We start from the raw sequence: 22910 nt of genomic DNA, 5'->3' as shown, positions 1-22910 counted from the left end.
AAGATGTTTTAAATGGCACATAAAATCATTACGGTTTAGTCTTAACATTTATCACGGAGAATATATTGCCACTGAATTAACTGTAAATGAGCTGTAATTAGTCAGAGAGAACTGAGTTCAAAACCTGTTTCTGTTATGGAGTAGCTGTGTGACCTTGAGCAGTGTCCTTGTTTAATAAAAAAGTAATAGGCATTTGTCTCTAGAGATTGTTATGAGAATCTAATGATTCACTTAAAGTGATTAGCATAGACTCTGGTACATAAGAAGTGCTGGCTATTACTCTTACTAAACATGTAGGGGTTGGACATGGTGATTCACGCCTGTAATCTCAACACTTTGGGAGGCCAAGGCCGGTGGATCACCTGAGGTCAAGAGTTCGAGACCAGTCTGAGCAACATGGGGAAACCCCATCTCTAATAAAAATGCAAAAATTAGCCGGGCGTGGTGGCACATGCCTGAGTAGGCCCAGCTACTCAGGAGGCTGAGACAGGAGAATCATTTGAACCCAGGAGGCAGAGGTTGCAGTGAGCTGAGATCGTGCCACTGTACTGCAGCCTGGGTGACGATGCGTGACTTCGTCTCAAAAAAAAAAAAAAAAAGAAAAAGAAAAAAGAAAAAAAAAAAACCCAGGTAGGAGTCAAGGGGAAGACCTGAACCCTCAGAGTACAGCCCTTCTTGCCCCTCTGAGAAGGAGTGGGCCTCACACTGACACCGTGCCTCCTCTAGCCCTCTACCCCCTGATTTTCAGCAGACATTCTTGACACGGAGGCTAAGGGTTAGCCCTGCACTCATGAACTGAGCTTCCATCTCCCCAGGCCTCCTCACCTGGATGGGCAGGGATAAGCATAGGCCCAGACACCCACTGCATCCTGTGCCCAATGCTTACGGCCTTGCCACCATCAACCTCAAGTTCACCGGGCCTCATCTCACTACACCCTTTATCCTTGCTTATATCAGCCAGTGCATGCACACATGCACACACTCACATGCATGCATGCAAACACACACATAAGCACACGTGTATATACATGCACACATGCACACACACGCACATACACTCTAGACTCTCAGGTCCCTCTCATTTCTTTCTCTCTAATTCCCAAAAGACTGTGCATATCCCCCCAACTTTTCTCATCTCCCACCTCTCCTTAAGTTCTAAAATGCTTCCAATGATGATGAAATCTGTGGTGGGCCATCAGCAAAATCCCCTCCGTGCCCAATACCCTCTCTGGTATTGAGGCTTTGCCTTCCTGCTCTCATGGAAGCCTGGCCCTCCTTTGAGAATACCGCTTCCCCTGCAGCCCTCTCAAGTGGCGGCTTTGCTTTCTCTTGCAGCCCTCGTACCACTGTTTCCTCACTCCTCATGGCCACCTCCAGTTCATCCGCTACCCTCTTTGTCCCTGAAATCCCCTAGCTTTGAGTCTCATGTCATCAGACTATCCTTGCTATCACAATTGTTACGTACCGCTATCATTTCCCACCCTCTCTGCTCCTTCTCCACTGTCACTCTGTCCAATAGGACTCCTGTCTAACTCGTAGTACTTTCTTATTTACTTATTTTTAAACAGGGTCTCACTCTGCTGATCAAGATGGAGTGCAGGGGTGTGATCATGGCTCACTGCAGCCTTGCCCTCCCAGGGTCCCAAGTAGCTGGGACTACACGCGTGTACTGCCATGTCCAGCTAATTTTTTAAATTTTTTGTAGAGATGGGTGTCACCATGTTACCCAGGCTGGTCTTAAACTCCTAGGCTCAAGCAGTCCTCCCAACTCACCTCCCAAAGTGCTGGGATTACAGGCATAAGCCATCATACCTGGCCTTATTCTTGGCAATTTCAGTATACACAGCAATGAACTTTCCAATGTCCTGGCCCCACAGCTTCTCGAATTCCTCCTCTCCAACACACTTGTCTTCTGCCCTGCGTCAACCACTTTGCTGTCATGGTTATACCCCAGACTTTGTCATTACTAATAACAACTCCTCCATGATCTCAAGTTCATGCATCTCCAATCAGTTCACTCGCTCTAGTGCCCCAACTCCAACAATCCTTTCAGTTCGTCGACAACTCCAAGCCATTGACTCTGCCAGTTTTTCAGTGTCCCTCAACCCCAGGATGCCCTACGTTTCATTCTTATCCATTTTAAGTTCCATGATCAATTATTACCAACACTCCTTGCATTTCACCTATTTTGTTCTATTTGCTTTGACACTTCATGACTACTCTGTGCACTTCATCCTACAAACAGGTTGCTGAATGTGGCTGGAGAAACCCACTGAACAGTGCTCACTGATCTCACCAGCACCCCCAGTGGACCCTAAATGCTGCCCCGTAATCACACTGTATGGCCCTCTCCCCCTCCCCAGATGGCAATTTCACCCCTTTTCTTCTTCCACAAACGTCCAGTACCTCCCCCACATCATTAAACTCAGCTGAGACCTTGCTTCCCACCCCCTCATCTAATAACCTGCAAAAGTGCTCTGCCTCCAACCTGTCAGCACAGATGAACTAGCCTTGCTCAGATCTAAAGCCAATCCTTTCACTTGTCCACTATATGCCATCCCTGTGCTCCAATGTGAGAACATGCTGTTCCTGCCTCTCCTGTATCCTCTTCCCCTACTCTCTTAGACAATTCCCATGAGTATACAGCCATACTGTTAATTCTCCCATCCAAAAACAAACCTCTCTTGACGCCAGATCCCCACCACCCATCGTTTCATTTGTCTGTTCCTTTGTGGCAAAATTCCTCAAATAGTTTGTGTTTACTGTCTCCAGGTCTTCTCCTCCCTCACTCTTAACTGAACCCATACCAATCAAGTCCCTGCCATTCAACTGAAACAGCTTTCTCATCATGGTCACTTGAATCAAGGTCCTTGATGACCCACTCTCGCTAAAACCAATGGTCTATTCTCAACCTTCATCCTGCTGGACCCATCAGCAGCATCTGATACAGATGATCACCCTCCTCTCCTGCTTCTAGGACCCAGACTCCTGATTTTCCTCCTTCATCAAGGTTGCTCCACCCTTTCTTTCACGTTTCATATCTAATGCCTCCAGATATCCTCTTAGGTCCACCCTCACAATATATTCAGGATATGACCACTTCCCACCACCTCCATCACCACCACCGTGGCCCAAGTCACCATCACCTCCACCTGGGTAACTGCGACAGATTCCTAACAGATCTTCCTTCCAGCTTTGCCCCAAAATATTATGCTCAGCAGAGCAGGCAGAGTGATGTTGCTAAAATGTTCACTCAGATCAGGAAACTCCTTTGCTCAAAACCCTGCAAGGGCTCCTCTCTTCACTCCTAATGGCGACAAGCCCCAGCACTATCTGCCCTTCCCTGCTTCCCACTTGCTCCTCCTGCTCCAACCACTCTGGCCTCCTGTTTTCCTCAAACTCCCCAGACCCATTCCCACCTTAGGCTTTGGCACCAGCTGTTCTTTCTTCTGGGAATGTTCTTTCTACAGTTATCCACAGGCGAATTCCCTCACTTCCTTCAAATCCTGGCACAGACAACACCTCATCTAAGAGGTCTACCCTGACTGTCCGACCTAAAACTATAATACCCCCAACTCCCGATCCCTCTTGTCCTGCTCTATTCTTTTCTCCCAGAGTACTTATCTCTTTTAACATTCCAGGTAAATTACTCATGCAGTAAGTTTATTGTTAATGTCTCACTCACCTCTCAATAGAATTTAAGCACCACAACACAGGCAAAGATGCTTCGTCTGTGATATGTCCCAAGTGCCTAGAAAAGCTTGGCCCAGAGTAGGCCCTAAATAAATATTTTCTGAAATAATAATAATGTTTTGGGCTCACGCCTGTAATCCCAGGACTTTGGGAGGCTGAGGCGGGCGGATCACGAGGTCAGGATTTCGAGACCAGTGTGGCCAACATGGTGAAACCTCATCTCTACTAAAAATACAAAAATTAGCTGGGCATGGTGGCAGGCACCTGCAATCCCAGCTACTCAGGAGGCTAAGGCAGGAGAATTGCTTGAACCTGGGAGGGAGAGATTGCAGTGAGCCGAGATTACGCCTGGGCAACAGAGCGAGACTCCATCTCAATAATAATAATAATAATAAATGTTTTGTCTTCTTTTTTAGATTTAGTAGAGATGACATCTGACTATGTTGCCCAGGCTGCTCTTGAACTCCTGGACTCAAGTGATCTTCCCATGTTGGCCTCCCAAAGTGCTGGAATTACAAGGGTGAGGCACCACACCTAACCTAATAATAATGTTTTAAATTATTATTGTGGTTGTTATATTTTACTATATTGAAGCAAATCTACCTTTATGAGTTCACAGTCCTTTCTCTTAAAGTTGTCTGTTCTACCTTCTACTACATTGTCTTCCTTGGACTTTAGTCTCCCTTATTAATCTACATAGTCATAGTGAATTGAAATTATTGGTATTTGGCCTGCAATATGTGTAAAAGTATAACATCTAATTTAAGTTCTAGAAAAATTTTGAAGTAGGCAAGAGTTCTGGTTGAAGAATTAGAAGAAGGCCTAGCAGTATAAACGGAATTTTGTGGTGTTTACAACTGCCTAGTAAATATTGCGACTGATTAGAGATTAAAGATGCACCAAACCTCACAGGAATTTTTTTCCTTTTTAGTCCATCCCATTTTTTATGTATTACCAGTTTAAATTAGTTATAGCCTACTGATCTACACTTTATAGGGTGTTCAATAATTGCCAACTGAACTAAATTGAGTTCTGATAAGCCAACTGGATAATTCAGGCTTTTGAGAGTCATTTCTGTTTTATATAAATTTCTCTCAACGAAATAATTCCAGAGCACCACAATTTTGTCCTATAATTCAAAACTATACCAAATCTCCTAGAATCTCTGAGAAATGTTTTCATTGTTTTGTCCCCTAGTATCAGAAGATAAGAGAATAACTTTTAAACATGTATTGCCACCTACCAAGAAAAAAGCATCAAAGGCTAATTTTGTATCTTAATAGAAAAAAACTAGAGAATACGTTTTTGTGATTCCAGGATCAAGTTATATTCACACGCTGTACACTAATCAGGGTCACATGTAAAAGCAGAGAGGGCCCTATCCATTCCTAGCAATAGAGCAGACATTCCAAATGAAAACAAACAACAAAAACAAAGATTACTCTCTTCCTTATTTTTAAGGGACCAAGAGAGATGATAAGAGATGACCCATCTAGATGATAAGGGGTAAAAAAGAAACTAATCAGCAATATTATCAGGTCCGAGAGAGAGTATGCACTGACTTGAGGGGAGTTACGGCGGGAAGGAGGAGCACAACTCAACAACCTCAGAAGAGGTGAAATGCAGCATGAAACTGAGTGCAAAAAGACCATTGTGTGCCTACAGAGTCTTACCAATCCATGCCCACCTGGAAACCTCAGCCATTTTGAGCTATTTCCAAACAAGATGAGGGGTCATTTCATTTGCACGTGATACTAGACAAAAGGGGTCTTATACTAAGCAACCTGGGGCTATGAACTTTCCTAACTGAGAAAAGTGGCAGCAAAATCAGGGCTCTAACTGGATTGTTCAAATGGAGCACCTAATCGGACAGCAAACTGAGGAACATGCCCTTGACGCTCCTCAGAGATATAAACTTGAATTTAAAATAATCAAAACTTTTCTAAGGAAAAGTTGAAGTTCCCTCCGTCCTAATCTGATCAAACTCTAATAAAAAAAAGGGAAAAAACACGAAGAGGAGCAGCCAGAACAAATCCCCACAGGTATTCTCCAGTTAGCAAATGAGACAGTGCACAAATGAAATCTTCAGAAAAAACGATTTGGAAAGGAATCTGCATGGCTTTTAACTCATTGTCCGAACTTAGAGAATGCCTCTTCATCCTGGAAATCAGAACCCTCTAAATGTAATAAAGACCCTTTGCTTAACGGCAATCAAAGACGTCCCAGGTGCAATTAAACACCTTCGTAGCAGCTCAATTAAATGGTTTCGTATGCGCCATTCCATTTATCCCCTGACACACTTTTCTCACATTTTCATACTGCTTTATCCCTGAATGGCAGTATTCAATGGGAACCAGCGCCAAATAGCTCACCCTATGGCAGGATAAGGAAACTTTTGTTCTTTTCAAAGGCTGACCCATCAGGGAAAAAATAATTGAGAGCCACGTGCTTATAGCGACTTAATAAAACTCTTCTTAGAATGGCATGTAGATAATAGGACCTTTCAATCAGCAGATGTTAGGGATAGAAAAAGCAAAGAAATAAAGAGAGTAATACAATCTACTGTAATGATGAATTTCTGTGAAAATGCTCGGGGAATAGAGAATGAGAAATTACCTTGATTTTCCAGGCAAATATACATACATGATGCAGGAAAATGTGGTCAGTGAATTTTATTCAGGCCCACATGAGTATCCTTGCTTATCATCCTTGAAAAATATTTGCCTGAATTTGAGAAATGAGGCACAGAAGGCAAAGATTTTTCTCTAGGTGTCATTACCATAAAAATACATTTAATCCCTGAGTTTGTTCTGATTCAGTCTGCTTTTGTGAGCGGGCAACTCATATCCTTAGCCAGAAGGGAACTGAACTGAAAGCCAATTGAATTAAGCTAATTAAAGGGTGTAGATTTTCATTTTAAAGCTCATTATGAAACTACCATGGCTACTAAGTCTCAGCAAGGTCATTTCCCAAAAGTTGGTCTAAAATGTTGACTCCAGGAGTCCTCCCTGGCAGTAAGAGTTCAAAAGCAGTTACCTGAGGCTAAGAATCACTAGCTTTCATTTTCACTTAAACGCAGAGCGATGCAGGATTAAAATGTGGCATCTCCAAGAGTGTTCGCTACTCTATGAGGAAGCCTTGTGACCTCTTCCTATCAAAGAATTTCTCTTCTTCTCCTCCTATGATTGGATTATTAATAACAGGTTTACTGCATGTGGCCCTAGATTCATTACTTTCATCTTTCACTCTCCTTATTAAAATTATTTGATCATTTCCTAATTCCTTACTGAAAAAAATGATCAATTCTTAGCCTAACATTCCAGGTCATTGGTAACTTGGCTCCATGACTTCTGTACCCATATCCTATTTCTCTGGCCAAACTAGGATATCTACAATTCCCCAACGATGTTTCACCCTTTTCTGCATCACCACACTACATACTGTCTGGAATGGCCACTCTTCCCCATCTCTCTGCGTTCACAGAAATGCCAGCACTCAGCACATGTGGGCACTTGATCAACATTTACTAAAATCGGGCATATGCAGTTTAAAAGTTCCACACCCCTTTTTTTATTTTGAGATAGGGTCTCAACTCTGTCACCAAGGCTGGAGTGTGCAGTGGAGCAATCACAGTTCACTGCAGCCTGGAACTCCATGGCTCAAGTGATCCTCCCATCTCAGCCTCCCCAGCAGCTGGGACTACAGGTGTGTGCCACCACACCTGATTTTTGTATTTTTTTTTTTTTTATGGAAACGGGGTTTTGCCATGTTGCCCAGACTGGTGTCGAATGCCTGGGCTCAAGTGATCCACCCACTTGGGACTCCCAAAGTGTTCGGATTACAGGCATGAGCCACTGCACACAGCCAAAACTCCCCTTCCTTTTTTGTTTTGTTTTTTCTTTGAGACAGAGTTCCGCTCTTGTCGCCCAGGTTGGAGCGCAAAGGCACAATCTCGGCTCCCTGCAACCTCCGCCTCCCAGGTTTAAGTGATTCTCCTGCCTCAGCCTCCCAACTAGCTGGGATTACAGGTGCTCGTCACCACACCTGGCTAATTTTTGTATTTTTAGTAGAGACGGGATTTCACCATGTTAGTCAGGCTGGTCTTGAACTCCTGACCTCAGGTGAGATGCTCCACCTGCCTTGGCCTCCCAAGTGCTGGGATTACAGGCGTGCCTGGTCCCAAAGTCCCCTTTCTTAAAATGAATAGAAATAATCTATTCTGGCTCTGGCCTATGACAATACTTTGTTGAATCTTTTCTGCTTATTATTATTACAAAGAAATCTGTAATGCTTATACAAAATTTTCAAACAGTACATAGGCATATAAAATAGAAATTAAAAGCTAATCTTAGAGCCAGGCATGGTGGTAAATGCCTAAAGTCCCAGCTACTCTGGTAACTGAAGTGGGAGGATCAGTGGAGTCCAGCAGGAGTTGAAGACTATAACTTGAATTTCTGGTACATAACTTACAGGTTTCCCTCCTACTCAGCGTAAGAACTTGGAGTTAAACTTTTGTGCTTTTGTGTTTTTGCTTCCCCTCAGCAGTGTAATGTAATGTAGAAAAAAAAAATCCCCAATAAATATTTGCTGATTGAAAGACTTAGAAAATACTAAAAGTATTAAGGATAAAACTGACTGATGGAGGAAAAGAACTTATTGGCAACAGTTATACTAGGCCTATGTCTTCTCTTAATCCTTTTCGTTCTTTTTTTTTTTTTTTTTTTTTTTTGAGACAGAGTCTCACTCTGTAGCCCAGGCTAGAGTGCAATGGCATGATTTTGGCTCGCTGCAACCTCCGCCTTCCAGGTTCAAGTGATTCTCCTGCCTCAGCCTCCTGAGTAGCTGGGATTACAGGCACCCGCCACCATGCCCGGCTAATTTTTGTACTTTTAGTACAGACAGGGTTTCACCACATTGGCCAGGCTGGTCTCAAACTCCTGACCTCAGGATCTGCCTGCCTCGGTCTCCCAAAGTGCTGGGATTACAGGCGTGAGCCACTGCGCCTGGCCAATCTTTATTTTAATAACCCCTAGACAATTAGTTTATTCAACTAATAAAACATCTTGAACAAAAGGGCATTATGGAAGAAAAGCACTCTTTTTCTGTATTACAGCTCTTAATACTTTACTTATGATATACCAAATGTGTGAGTTTTTCCCTAACACTAAGCAATTCTCCAGCTCTCCAGACACCAAGTGAGTATCCTCTATTCAATGATGACAATGACTGCCTGGAGTTAGTGCAGACCCCACATGTTAAGGGCTCAGTCCCACAAGACTCTCCCCTACTTCAGATGCCAATCACAGGTAGTTGATTTCCAGGTTACCCGCATTTCTGTCTGACTTGGCTATAAATCAGGGGTTTCCCAATCCCCTCCTCAGGTTCAGTAATTTGCTATAATGGCTCTCACAGAACTCAAGGAAACACGTTTGCTCATTTATTATATGGTGCGGTGGCTCACGCCTGTAATTCCAGCACTTTGGGAGGCCGAGGTGGGCGGATCACCCGAGGTCAGGAGTTCGAAACCAGCCTGGTCAACATGGTGAAACCCTGCCTCTACTAAAAATACAAAAAGTTAGCCAGGCATGGTGGCGGGCACCTATAATCCCAGCTACTTGGGAGGCTGAGGAAGGAGAATTGCTTGAATTTGGGAGGCAAAGGTTTGCAGTAAGCTGTGATTGCACCACTGCACCCCAGCCTGGGCAATAAAGCAGGACTCCATCTTTTTTAAAAAAAAAAAAAAAGATAATGATAAAAGATAGTGATAAGCAGCCAGATGAAGGTGTACAGAGGGCAAGGTCTGGAAGGGTCCCAGCACATGAACATGTTCACAAAGCCAGAAGGCCTCCAAACTACACTTTAGAGATTTTTTAATTAACAACTGTTTTATTGAAATATAACTCACATACCATAAAATTCACTTTTTAAAGTGTATAATTCACAAAGTTGTACAACCTTCTCATTGGTTTTTTGTTGTTGTTGTTTTTGTTTTTTTTTTTTTTGGAGACAGGGTCTCACTGTATGGCCCAGGCTAGAATGTAGTGGTGCAACCACAGCTCACTGCAGCCTCGACCTCCTAGGCTCAAGTGATCCTTCCACCTCAGCCTCCCGAGTAGCTGGCCCATAGGCAAATGCCACCACGACCGGCTAACTTTTTACATTTTTTAAAGAGACAGGGGTCTACCGATGTCATCCAGGCTGGTCTCGAACTCCTGGCCTCAAGCAATCCTCCCGCCTTAGCCTCTCAAAGCACTAGGATTACAGGCATGAGCCACCGTGTCTGGCCCCATCTCATTGTATTTTAAAATCCAAACCATAATCATGGCCCATAGCTTCATGTAATCTGGCTCCTGCCTACATCTAAAAACTTCATTTCATGACATGTTTGACTTTATAATTGCTGTTTCCTTAACCTGGAATTCCAGAATACATTTTCTACTCGCATCTCCAGAGAGAAAAAAAAAAATTTTTTTTTTTTGAGACAGTTTCATTCTTGTCACCCAGGCTGGAGTGCAACAGCACGATCTCAGCTCACTGCAACCTCCACCTCCCGTGTCCATGCAATTCTCCTGCCTCAGCCTCCTGAGTAGCTGGGATTACAGGCTCCCGCCCCCACGCCCATCTAATTTTTGGATTTTCAGTAGAGACAGGGTTTCACCATGTTGGCCAGGATGGTCTTGAACTCCTGATCTCAGGTGATCCACCCACCTTGGCCTCCCAAAGTGCTGGGATTACAGGTATGAGCCACCACACCCGGCCTCAGAGAAAATTTTTCAAACACATTATCCAAAATACCCTCCATCCAAACAATTACTCTCTATCATATCATCCTATTTACTTTCTTCTTTAGATTTACAATGTGTAAATGATACTAGATTACTTATTTGTTATTGGTATATTGTATGGCTTTCCCACTAGAATTTCCATAAGATATAGATTTTTTTAGCTCTGCACTTTAGAGATTTTTATGGAGGCTTCATCACAGAAACATAATGAATTATTAATTCAATCTCCAGCTCTTCTCACCCCTCTGGAAAATGGAGGTGGAAGGAGTTCCAAATTTCTAATCATGGCTTGATGTTTCTGGTAACCATACTCCATCCTGGAGCTATCTAGGAGCCCATCAAGAGTGGCCTCATTAGAACAAAAGATGGTCCTATCACCCAGGAAATTCCAAGGGCTTTTGGAGCTCTGTGTCAGGAACCAGAGCCAAAGATCAAATATTAGAACAAAAGATGCTCCTAACATCCCCGTGGTTCAGGAAATTACAAGGGTTTTAGGAGCTCTGTGCCAGGAACCAGGGGCAGAGACCAAATATATATTTCTTATTATGTCACAGGCATGTGCTAATGAGACCCTGTTGCCATTCCCTACAACAATACTGCCAACTCACTGTTAGCTAGGACAGACACGGTAAGGATGATAATTAAATTCAGACAATAATGCAACATATTTTAGCCATGTGTTCCAACAGCCCACCCAAAAAATCCTAATCAAGCTGTCATCTGACAGAAAGAGAACTAAAAATATAAAGCCACCTCTTCTATTGTTTCTCTTGGAGATAACAAACAGAAATAAATAAAGAAACAAATTAAGAGAATAAAAACACACAGGCATGCACAATCAAAACAAAAAACAAGCCTAAAATATTTGAACAGGAAAAAGCCTGTTACTTTACTACAAAAGGGGAAGGCTATTAACTAATAGAGAAAGCAGGGGATAATTTACAACACGATTTTCTTGCAACGAACCATAAGCAGACAAACAGTAAGAAAGGAAAACAAATAGTACCAAGGCTAAGCTCTCGTTTATTGAACCAGTAAAATGAGTTTAGGAGGTAACTCCTGGCTAAAATAACTGATAAACACAGGAGCAACCATTTCTCAACCTCACAATTACTTTATTTCACACATGTCCCCCTCTGGAGAATTTATGTTATCACTATGGGAAAAAAGTACTTGCCTATCAACGTCAGCATTCCAAGACTAAAATCACACTCTACCGCCCTATCTCTCCCCAGTCCAGTCTTTGCCCATGTTCCCATCTCATGGGTTGGACACCCCCATCCTTTATCATTCTCAAGTACAACCTACCACCAAATCCTGCCAAATTTGCCCCCTCATACATGACTCTGGTATCTACTTCCTTCTCTATACCTCTTGGCCCACCAGCCCTCCTGTTGAATCTTTTTTTTTTTTCCTATTTTTTGTAGAGATGGTATATTAGTCCATTCTCATGCTGCTGATAAAGACATGCCTAAGACTGGGTAATTTATAAAGAAAAAGAGGTTTAATGGATTCACAGTTCCGCATGGCTGGGGAGGCCTCACAATCATGGCAGAAGGCGAAAGGCACGTCTGTTTTTTGGTTTGTTATTTTTTTCCTGAGATGGAGATTCGCTCTGTCACCCAGGCTGGAGTGCAGTGGCGCAATCTCAGCTCACTGCAACCTCTGCCTCCCGGGTTCAAGCGATTCTCCTGCCTCAGGCTCCCAAGTAGCTGGGACTACAGGTGCGCGACACCACACCAGGCTAATTTTTGTATTTTTAGTAGAGACGGGGTTTCACCATGTTGGCCAGGCTGATCTCAATCTCCTGATCTCGTGATCCGCCCACCTTGGCCTCCCAAAGCACTAGGATTAGAGGCATGAGCCACAGCGCCGGCCGAAAGGCATGTCTCATATGGTGGCAGACAAGAGAGAATGAGAGCCAAGCAAAAGCAAAACCCCTTATAAAAACATCAGATCGCATGAGACTTATTCATTATCACAAGAATAGTATGGGAGAAGCCTCATCTACAATTCAATTATCTCCCACTGGGTCCCTCCCACAACACGTGGGAATTAACGGGAGCTGCAATTCAAGATGAGATTTGGGTGGGGACACGGCCAAACCATATCAGATGGGGTCTTACTTTGTTGCCCAGGCTAGTCTCGAACTCCTGGGCTCAAGTTCTCCTCCTGCGTCAGCCATCCACAGTGCTGGTATTATAGGCATGAGCCATTGCATCTGGCCTCTCCTCTTCAATCTACCATCAACTCTACCCTGGAATGCTTCCATGGCCAACCAAGCCCACCTGTGCCATTCCAATCTGTCCTAAATTTACCCAAATTACTCAATTCTTAAATGGTTTCTCTCTGCTCTTAGAAACGAGCAAAATCCTTAACAGAGCCTAGAGGCACTGTGTAGGCCCCAGTGCACCTCTCCAGCCTTAGGCATCCTACTCTCTCCTGCACCCCTGGCTCCAGTCACTCCCGCCTTCTTTCAGGGCCTTTACAAGCTATGTTCTCACCTGCCACAGGCATTTGTACCACTCCACCCCTATTCAATTCAACAGTCATGCTTAAGTCTGAGCTCAAGTGTTGCATCCTGAGGAAAACCTAAGTCAATCTAAGTCTTTCACTTACTTTCACAGAGTCATAGGGGGATTTCCCCACTATTTAGCACTTAGCTCAATCTGTAATCAATGACAAGGTTAAGAACACTGGCTGTGGAGACAGACTACTTGTGTGGGACCCTCTTATCTCCCACTTACTAGCTGCCTCAGTCTTGTTTGAAAATGGGGACAATAGTATCTACTTCTTCGGGTTACTAAGAGGATTAAGTACCCCTATTGACTTAGACCAGAGGTCAGCAAACTATTACTCACAAGCCAAATTTGACCTGTTGCTTGTTTTTGTAAATACAGTTTTATTGGAACAGGCACATGCTTGATTGTGTATTGCCTGTGGTTGCTTTCATGCCACAATGGCAGAGTTAGTAGTTGCAACAGAGACCATATGGCATTCACAGACTGAAATATTTACTACCTGGCCCTTTACAGAAAAAGTTTGTCAATCCCTGGCATAGACTATGCTTAGTCTACACAAATAAACATGGTTGAATCTTGAAAACATTATGCTAAGTGAAAGAAACCAGTCACAAAACACCACATATTATATGAGTCCATTTACGTGACATGCCCAAAATAGGGAAATTCGTAGAGACAGAAAGTAGATTAATGATTGCCTAGGGCTGGGGGTGAGGCTGGAGGTGGAGATGGGGGTGGAACTGGGGAGGGGTGACAGTTTAAAGGTATGGGGTTTCTTTTTGGGGTGACAAAAATGTTCTAAAATCCTGGCCAGGTGCGGTAGCTCACACCTGTAATCCTAACTTTGAGAGGCTGAGGTGGACAGATCACTTGAGCTCAGGAGTTCAAGACCAGCCTGGGCAACATGGCAAAACCATGTCTCTACAAAAAAATATATGAAAAATTAGCCAGGTGTGGTGGTGTGAACCTGTTTGGGGGCTGAGGCGGGAGGACCACTTGAGCCCAGGAGGTGGAGGATGTAGTGAGCCGAGATCACATCACTGCACTCCAGCCTGGGTGACAAAGTGAGACCCTATCTCAAAAAAGAAGGAAAGAAAAAAAAAGGATGAGAGTCTGTCATTTGTAACAACATGGATGGAACTGAAAGTCATTACGTTAAGTGAAATAACCTAGGCACAGAAAGAGAACATCACATGATTTCACATATCTGTGGAAGCTAAACATTAAAAACAACTGAACTCATAGAGATAGAGAGTAGAAGAATGGTTACCAGAGGCTGAGAAGGGTAGTTGAGGGTGCTGGTAGAGGGGAAGAGGAGATAGTTAATGGGTACAAAAATAGTTACAAAGAATAAAGAAGACCTAGTATTTGCTAGCACAACAGGGTGACTACGGTAAAAAAACAAAAAAAAAAAAAAAAGAAACATGCAATTGTTCAGTTTAAAATAACTAAAAGTATAACTGGATTGTTTGAAACACAAAGGATAAATGCTTGGGGTAATGGATACACCACTTACCCAGATATGATTATTATGCATTGCATGCCTATCTCAAAATACCTCATGTAACCCATAAATATATACAACTACTATGTATTCACAAAAATAAAAAAGAAAAAAGGAATAATAAAAACTTTTTAGTTTAGTTTAGTTTTGTTTTGTTTGAGACAGGGTCTCACTCTGTCACCCAGGCTGGAGTGCAGTGGCGTGATCTCAGCTCAGTGCAACCTCTGCCTCCTGGGCTCAAGCAATCCTCCCACCTCAGCTTCCCAAGTAGATGGGACTACATGCATGCACCACCACACCTGGCTATCTATCTATCTATCTATCTATCTATCTATCTATCTATCTGTTTGTCTATCTATCTATTTATTTTTAGAGACAGGTTTTTACCATGTTGCCCAAGCTGGTCTTGAACTCCTGGGCTCAAGTGATCCACCTGCCTCAGCTTCCCAAAGTGCTGGCATTATAGGCGTGAGCCACTGCACCTGGCTGAAAACTTTCTTAACGTGATAAAGAACACTGATGAAGAAAACAACACTAATAACATACTTAATAACAAGAAACTAAATGCTTTCTCTCTAAGATCAGGAACAAAGCAAGGATGTATACTTCCATCACTTCCATTCAACATTGCACTGGAGTAAAAAAAAAAAACAAACCAAGACTGGAAGGAAAAAAGTTAAATTGTCTTTATGGCAATGACATGAACTTTTGTGTAGAATATCCCATTGTATCTACAAAAAATATACCAAAACTAACGTATTTAGCAAGGTTGCAAGATATAAGATAAATATACAAAAATCAATTGTATTTCTATATACTGCCAATGAAAAAATCAAGAAATTGCTATTTGAAAATATCATTCACAATGGCATCAAAAAGAATAAACTATTTACCAACAGATTTAACAAAAGAAGTGCAAGACTTATTCAATGAAAACTACAAAACGTTGTTGACAGAAATTTAAAGATCTAGGTAAATAAAAAGATAGCCTATATTCATGGACTAGAATACTTAATATTGTTAAGATGGCAATACTTTCCAACTTGATCTACAAACTCAATGCAATTCCTATCAAATCTTAGCTGCTATTTTTTTTTTCCAGAACTGGACAAGCTAATACTAAAATTCATATGGAAATGCAAGTGACCTGGAATAGCTAAAGCAATGTTGAAAAGAATTAAGTTGGAAGACACACAATTCCCAATTTCAAAATTTACTAAAAGCTACAGTAATCAAGATAGTGCGGTACTGGCACACGGGTAGATCTATATAATAGAAGAATGGAATAGCACTGAAAATCTAAAAGTAAATTCTTCCACTTATAAGGGAAATTGATTTCTGACAAGCATGCCAAGAAAAGTCAGTAGGAAAAGAATACTCTTTTTGACCAGGTGCAGTGTCTGATGCCTGTAATCCCAACATTTGGGAGGCTGAGGTGGGGGGATTGCTTGAGCCCAGGAGTTCAAGACCATCCTGGACAACAAGGTGAAACCCTGTCTCTACAAAAATAAAAATAAAAACAAAAAATTAACCAGGTGTGGTGGCACACCCCTGTAGTCCTGGCTACTCAGGAAGCTGAAGTGAGAGGACTGCTTGACCCCAGGAGGCAGAGATTGCAGTGAACTGAAATCGCACCACTACACTCCAGCCTGGGTGACAAAAAGAGACGCTGTCTCAAAAAAAAAAAAGAAAAGTTCTAAAATCCAATGTGATGACTGCCCAACTCTGTGAGTATATAAAAACTACTAAATCATACACTTTAAATGGGTGAATTGCATGGTATGTGAATTTGATGTCAAATTATATCTTAATAAAGCTTAATAAAATATTAGCTAATATCTATAAGATTATTTGATCAACTTCTGCCTCCTCATTAGGTTATGGGTTCCAACAGTACTTGACCCATGTCTGATTTTCTCCTCATTTTGCCTGCAGCACCTACCCCAGAGCTTTCATGCTACAGGAATTTAGAAAATGTTTGTTGAATGAACGATTAAATGGCTAGGGAAGGAGGGAGCAGGACTTTGTTGTTATTTTTCCTCAATCAACGTCGAGATTTAAGTACTTAAGTTTGTTGGGAAAATATATGACATAAGATCAGTGATTTCTACTTTGAGCCTCAGCATGTGGAGTCCAGCAACCTCGTGTTGCCACATGAGCAAACCACACCCTTGTGTAAACACCTGAGATTCTTATACTGAGGCTTTTGTTTCCAACCTCACTGGAACATAGCTCCTGGCTCTCTGAGTAAGCAAATCTTGTATTTCTAGCACATGAAAATAAGCCCACAATACTGATAAAAGTCTAGAAGCTAAGTGCTATTTGTCTCTCCTCCTCACACTCTTCTGATTCATCTGAGTTGCTCAATAAATATCTATGGAATGAAGAAATATAGAAATGGCTACATTTATTTTAACACATATTTGTTACTCCTTGCTACCTTTTATCTACCACATAAAATTAAATGCTTTCTTTTGAAAATCAAGATATGTGAGCCTGAACACTTTCTACTGGGGCAGCAGTCCAAGCACCTCTGACTTCTGAGTGCAAAAGAACCAGACTGCACTAAACAGAGCTGTGCTGTGATTATAAATCCAGGGTTCTTACATTTTGGAATGCCGGCAAATTACTCAGGGTTATTAAGTGTAGGTTTCTGGATCCCACCTCCCAGAGATTCTGATTCAGGGCTTCACATATCTCACTTTGTGAAATACTTGTCTAAATAGATTGGATGATTTACATGTGTGACTTATTCTTGAAACAAGAGGGAATAAGAAGGGCCTGGCAAAAAACAGCAATGAAATTATAAACTCTGAGATATTAATATAATGTATCTCAAAATAAATATTATAACACATGAGTATTTTTTATAGAGATGGGGTCTTGCCATGTTGCCCAGGCTAGTCTCAAACTCCTGAGCTCAAGCTATCCTCCCACAGTGCTAGGATTATACGTGTGAGCCACTGTACCTAACCCTAACACATGGCTACCTTAAGAAACACCTGGTGGGGCTCAGACGGCTTGCTGAAGCAAGTCAGGCCCGGGAATAAGTGGAATGTCACAGGTAAGGAACTATGACACTATTTCATTAAGGGCTACCAATGCAGTAGTCAGGCAGGCATTTTATAAATGAGAAAACTTCCTCCCAGAAGATGGAGGATACTTTATTCGCTCATTCAAGAAAACATCTAAGCTGGGTCTGGTGGCTTGTGCCTGTAATCTCAGCACTTGGGGAGGCTGAGGTGAGAGGATCACTTGAGCCCAGGAGTTCGAGACCAGCCTGGGCAACCAGGTAAGACCCTGTCTCTAACACAAGTACAAAAAATTAGCCAGGCATGGTGGCACACACCTATAGTCCCAAATACTCAAGATACTGAGGTAGGAGAAGCACCTGAGCCTGGGAGGTCAAGGCAGCAGTGAGCCGTGGTCATGCCAGTGTACTCCAGCCTGGGTGACAAAGTGAGACCCGGTCTCAAAAAATAAAACAAAACATCTATTGAAAGCCTACTATGTCTTGGATAATATGCTCTGGATTTCACATCTGGTGGAGGAGAAATTTAAATCCAGATGTGTCTGATTCAAAATCCGTGTTCTTTTCATTATAGTTTAAAATCAGCTGAAATGCCAAATCCATAGCTATCTCTCGCCTCCGCTTCAAATCCAAACTTCTTGAAAGAGTTGTCTACTCTGGCTATTTTCATTTCCTTATCTACCACTCATGTCTCAACGCATTATAAACTGGGCTGTCCCAAACCCTCTACTTAATTCTCACCTAGGCCACTTACATATTTCCATTGTTGAACCTAATGGATACTTCTCGGTACTTATAGGATATCTTAAAACTTCTGACAGTTTCCTACCCTCTCCTTTTTGAAATACTCTCCTTCTCTGGGGTCCATGATACCACATTCACTTGGGTTTCTTCCTACTTCTCTGGACATCCCTTCTCAATCTCTGCTATGGGCTTGTGTTGCTTTTTCTATCTGTGTGATGTTCTGCCTAGACTCTTCTCTTTTTCTAGATATTTTCATCTACTCCAAAGGAATAAATTGCCATTTACACACTAAGGACTCCCAAGTATTCACCTTCAGCCCAGGTGTCACCTCTCCTATATATCCCATTGTTGTCTGGGTATTTCTACATGGTTATTCCATAGACATCTCAAATGACATTTCCAGAACTGAGTCATCATCTCTAACCAACTCCCTTTCCAACCAAAGTTGTTCTCCTGCACGTTTTTTTTTTCCAGTAAGTGGTTCTATCATCTACTGATTTGCCTAAAAATAAACCTATCATTTTTTCTATTTATTTATTTTTGAGACAGAGTCTTGCTCTGTCCCCCAGGCTGGCGTGCAATGGCGCGATCTCGGCTCACTGCAGCTTACACCTCCCGGGTTCAAGCGATTCTCCTGTCTCGGCCTCCAGAGTAGCTGAGATTACAGGCGCGTGCCAACACGCCCAGCTAATTTTTGTATTTTTTAGTAGAGACAGGGTTTCACCATGTTGGCCAGGCTGGTCTCGAACTCCTGGCCTCAAGTGATCCACCCGCCTCTGCCTCCCAAAGTGCTGGAATTACAGGCATGAGCCACCACGCCTAGCCAAAACCTATCATCTGTGATACATCCTTCCCTCTCCTTCTCCCATACCCAGTCAATCAAAAAGCCCTGATACCTATTAGATGATATCTCTTGAAGACCTATTTCTCTCCATCTCCACGGCCACCTCTACATCAGGACACCATTCTCTCTTGGGTGGACCACCCTAACAGACTTAAGCTGGTCTTCCTGCCTCCACCCTCACTCCCTTAAAGACTATATGCCACACTGCAGCCTGGGGGAGTTTGTAAAACCAGCTCTGTGACTGTTCACAATCCCTCCACTGCTTCTCCTTGGTCTTAGGAAAAATTCCAAACCCCTATATGTTTATATGACCCCTCATCTCTTCACATTCTCCTTCAAATTTTAATTCTCCTTTAAGTCCTCAGTCTCACTGAATATCCATTTTCTTGAATGTACTACATCCAGCTCATCTTCTGGCCTCTCCTGCCCGCAGCATCTTCTCATCTGCACACTGCTCATGTGCTAACATCTTTTAGGTAAAAGCTTAGGAATCATATTCTCTGGGGAGCCTTCCTCGGGTCTGGGTTAGGTACTCCTACTCCATACTTCCATAGTACCAAGTCTGGCCTCGCTTGGAGCACACACCCCTTGATACTGTGATAGTCTATGTGCTTGTATCTCTGTAATCAGAGGATACATTTTAGAAGAGGATGTGCCATGTACTACCCCGTGTGCTCAGCACAGTCCTTATACACAGTAAGTGTTCAAAAATATGTGTTGAATAATGAATGAACAAATAAATGAATGGGGCTTTCAGAGTAAACTGACCTATACCTAAGAAAAGCATAACAAGAAATGAAATAGTACCTCTTACCTTAAAAAAAAAAAAAAAAAAAAAAAAAGTACCTTTTATCATGTGCCTGATATCCCTGTTTTACAGCAAAGTTTCTTGAAAGTACAAATTAAGTGACTCTCTCCACTTCCTCGTTCTCCTATTCTTTCCTCAATGCAGAGTCAGGCTTCCATTTCCACCACTTGACAGTGGCTACCCTTGTCAGAGCCATCACAACAAATCCTATGAACCCAATCCAGTGGGCTCCTCTCTGTACTGACCTTACTTGACTGCCGTGTGGCATCTGATATGCTTTACCATACCACCATCTTGAAACACATTCATCTAGGCGTTTCCATGCCATCACGTTCATCTGCTTTTCCTTCCTTATCACTGGCTACTCCTTCTCAGTGTCCTTTCCTTGTTCCTCCTCTTCCACTTGACCTCTAAACACGGGAAGACCCAAAGGTCTGCTCTTACTACACACTCCATAGGTGATCTCATTCGGTCCACCACCAGGTCAGGCCACCCCTTGCCCACCACAATCCAGCCACAATAGGCTTCTTTGGCTCCATAAATTCACCAACCTTGCTTCTATCCTAGAGCTTTTCTTTGACCTGCTGCCTCAGATTGGACCTGCTTTCATGCTGCTCTTTGCAGGCAGTTCCTTGTTATTCAATCGCTCCTAAACCGTCCCTTCTCAGAGAGGCCTTCTCTGATCTAAAGAAGTCACCCAAGCTCTATGATATAAACTCACTTAAATCTTCTGCACAGCCTTTACCATGCGCTGATGTACTTCTTGATTATAATCTAGTCTAGCTTAAATATAAGCACCATGGGCACATGAAGCTTACTGAAGTTATTCCCTTCGGTATTCTCTTACCCAAAATAATGCCTGATACAAGGTAGGGTCACAGGAAACATTTGCCGCATGAATGAATCAGCGAGCAGTTTTACCTATGCTCATAAAAATTATAATTATGTGATGAAGTGGGAAATGTGAATTCACCTGGACTCTTGAAACATTTTATTATGAAGACATCAAAACCCCCTGGAAGTTTGCCACAAAGCATTCAGATGGAGGCAGACAGAGATATACAGCAGACCTAGTTCCCACTATTAAAAATGCTACTTAACTGAAGAAAAAGCAAACGATTCCAATATTTTGGAAAGATCTTAAGTGTTTCTCAAATTTAAGAAGGGCTCTTTGTGTTCCACCTTCACGCCAGGTGCCCTTTATCTTACAACACGACACCACTGATGAAATTGTGCAGTAAAGACGGAAAACATAGCAGCACTGATGAAATCCCCTGTGCAGTAAAGATGGAAAAAACCAGTGCCTGACCAGTGAATGCTGCTCCACCCAACAAGACAACAGCAAAAGCGTGCGGCTACTCTTTCTGCCTTTTCCCTCCTATGCTCGCCCAACATGCATCACCGCACAGACCCTCAATGACAGTAAATTATTCATCCAGCATCTGACGTCTCTCCTCCAAAGAGACACACATTCAGAACTTCAGACATTCCATCTCTGTTAAATCATTCATATCCTTTCATCCGCCACTTTTAAATGACTATAAAAATACCTGGTGGTAGTAAACTGTGGCTCTCATACATATTGAGACACAGAAATGCACTTATCTTTTACCAAAATTCCCTGAATTATTTAGAAAAATGGGAGTTACTCCAGGAAACTGTAATCACCAATGTTGAAATTAGATAAGGGAAGTAATGTTTTGAAGAGGCACATTTAGAATGACCTCCAATTCAGAGTGTTAAACCATACACTAAATCCAGCAAATGGTTACAATTTAACATATTAACTTCTTAGTTTTTCCATCTTAAAGGTAATGTTATTTTAAGTTTTGTTTTTCTAATGTACTACTTCAAGCTCTGAATAATTACACCCCCACCCAACATACATGGATACAGAAAAGCTCAGAAAATCTTGTATCTCATGGGGCTAATTAAAAAGGATTTTTATTTCTATAAGGAATGAATGAAATCTTTGTTAACCCACTTTAACAAGACTCTAAATGACCCTGGATTTATCTTGCCCCAGTTTTCAAAATGTAACTGACCCAGAATAAAGTAAGCTTATCCCCAAATTCCTGGCAAAAACAGAATCAAAGTTCCCAGAAGCCAAAACTCTATATTCAAGCTAAAAAATAAAAATAAAAAAATAAAAATAAAAAAATTCTGAAAAACACTATATAGTGCAAACACCACAAAAGCTCTTATTTTATTTTTTATTTAATTAGAATACTTTTAAGATTATAAAGCTTAAGGCCAGGTGCGGTGACTCATGCCTGTAATCCCAGCACTTTGGGAGGCCAAAGCAAGCGGATCACCTGAGGTCGGGGTTCGAGACCAGCCTGACCAACATGGAGAAACCCCATCTCTACTAAAAACACAAAATTAGCCGGGTATGGTGGCGCATGCCTATAATCCCAACTACTCAGGAGGCTGAGGCAGGAGAATCACTTGAACCCGGGAGGCACAGGTTGCAGTGAGCCAAGATTGTGCCATTGCACTCCAGCCTGGGCAACAAGAATGAAACTCCGTCTCAAAAAAAAAAAAAAAAAAAAAAGATTATAAAGCTTGATAATATCAAGGCAAACAACCTTCTAAGAAAACACAGCAAAGACAGTATCAGTTACTATGATAACAGGAACTTCTAGAAGCTTTTGTATTGTTATAGTAAAACATTGATAGCCAGTGAGGGACTATAGCTTGATTGCTTTCTCTGGTGTAATAAGCATCTAACCAGCCAAAGATAATTTGCTTTTATTTATCATAATTGAGTAATCTGAATTGGTTAGAGAAGCAAAAGTACTACCTGCGAATATATTTTCTCATTCTTCATTCATCGTTAACCTCAAAATCCCACACTGGGGACTTTACTGAAAATGGGTAGAAATTCCACCCAGAAGCCTTTTTTTAAAAATTAATTATTTATTTATTTTAAAGACAGGGTCTCACTCTGTCATCCAGCCTAGAACACAGTGGTACAAT

At 42.1% G+C, this 22910-nt stretch overlaps 1 protein-coding gene across 12 annotated transcripts in view; it reads right to left on the bottom strand.

Moving 5' to 3' along the window:
* SYNE2 (spectrin repeat containing nuclear envelope protein 2) overlaps nucleotides 1–22910 on the bottom strand; it is a 376210-nt gene that overhangs the window by 287241 nt on the left and 66059 nt on the right. The gene's annotated exons all lie outside the window — the stretch shown is intronic.

The sequence above is a fragment of the Macaca fascicularis genome, chromosome 7 (assembly GCF_037993035.2).
Source record: "Macaca fascicularis isolate 582-1 chromosome 7, T2T-MFA8v1.1".
Classification (NCBI taxonomy): domain Eukaryota; kingdom Metazoa; phylum Chordata; class Mammalia; order Primates; family Cercopithecidae; genus Macaca; species Macaca fascicularis.
This window is presented reverse-complemented; position numbering and strand designations above follow the sequence as displayed.